At 35.0% G+C, this 1,402-nt stretch overlaps 1 protein-coding gene across 3 annotated transcripts in view; it reads right to left on the bottom strand.

Moving 5' to 3' along the window:
• Positions 1 to 1,402, bottom strand: part of LOC107093261 (sodium-dependent multivitamin transporter-like) — a 29,586-nt gene that overhangs the window by 2,860 nt on the left and 25,324 nt on the right. The gene's annotated exons all lie outside the window — the stretch shown is intronic.

Genomic DNA, 1,402 nt, shown 5'->3' with positions numbered 1-1,402 from the left:
GCTCAACCTGCTGCTGTGAAGCAGGATTCTCCACCATGAACAGAATCAACAATAAATATGGATCCAGGCTCAAAATGAGCTCCTTGATATGTGCTTTAGAATGGCTTAGTCTCCATTCAAACCAGGTTTAAAGCCTTGCAGGGCAGCATAAAGCCCACTGCCAACATTAAGACAGGAAACGGTCAGTTCAGGAGTTTTATGAAATATGTGAATCAGGAAGTTGTCTATATACCAAACTGAACGATTTTTGTTCTCTGCTTCAAAAAACACTTTAGATTTTAAAATGGAAAATGTTCCATTCTTTTTTTTTATATATATCTTTATTGAAAAAGTCAATATATAACTTGGATACATAAAAGCCTAATTTTATTTTAGTGTTAATTTCTGTTTAAAGTAACAGATTTTAATCAAAAGTGTCTTTGGACCTTTACTGGTTGATGATTTTCTTTATTCAGACCCCACTGATTTTTAGGTGGTTTCCCCTGCTATAGTGGATGAAAAAGCAATGGACTAGAAATTTCCCACAAAGCACCATAAAAACTAATGTTCAATCCACAGACATTAATACGTAGACGCCTCATTGGACGCTTTCAGCAGCGAGGCAGAAGTGCCAAGAGGGCGGCCAAGTTGGGTCAGACCAAAGTTCAGACAGCTGCTGTCAGAATGAAGAGGAGGCGCCTTAGATCTCATTTTAATCACATGAAGACGAGTCAGAGATAATATCACAATCATCTCTTACATGTCACAATACCTTAAAAGGCCAAAACTAATTTCAAACTTACCTTTCAGTTAGATTACACATACTTATTCAGAATAAAAACTAAAGTGAACTCAAACTGGATGAGATATATGCAAGTTATACATTTTACATTAAGATTATATTTTACAAATACAAATATTTATATAGTATATTATTATTATTATACAGTATTTTAAAGGACTGCTCTTTGATACTGAGTATTATGATCTATAGAGGAAAATCTGTTATAATATGATTTACAAAAGAGAGTAAAGTTATAATTTTGGTTTTTTAATAAATTGTATGTTAATTTTTATTTATTTTTGTCATTGTCAAGACTTTTTTAACAAATCACAGTGAATATAATATTCATGTTGTGTCTGACTAAAGGCTTTTTAGACTACAGAAGATGAGCAGATATATCCTGAAAGGCTTTAAGAGAGCAATCCTTGCAAAGCCTTATGGGATTTTTTGTCACGGTGGCACGCTGTCACCTTCGGCTTACACTACCCGACAGTGGCGACAAATAAAGATGGCGCAGGGACCGTGTGGTGTTGCGTAATCACGTGACCAGTTAGTAGTGATCATCTGTTTAAAGGAATAGTACACCCAAAACATGATTAGCCTTCATTTTCTACTCACCCCCATGCTGAACAACACTCT

The sequence above is a fragment of the Cyprinodon variegatus genome, unplaced genomic scaffold, assembly GCF_000732505.1.
Source record: "Cyprinodon variegatus isolate N-32 unplaced genomic scaffold, C_variegatus-1.0 Scaffold417, whole genome shotgun sequence".
Taxonomy (NCBI): Eukaryota; Metazoa; Chordata; class Actinopteri; order Cyprinodontiformes; family Cyprinodontidae; genus Cyprinodon; species Cyprinodon variegatus.
The sequence above is the reverse complement of the archived record's forward strand: the minus strand, read 5'-3'. Positions and strand labels throughout refer to the sequence as shown.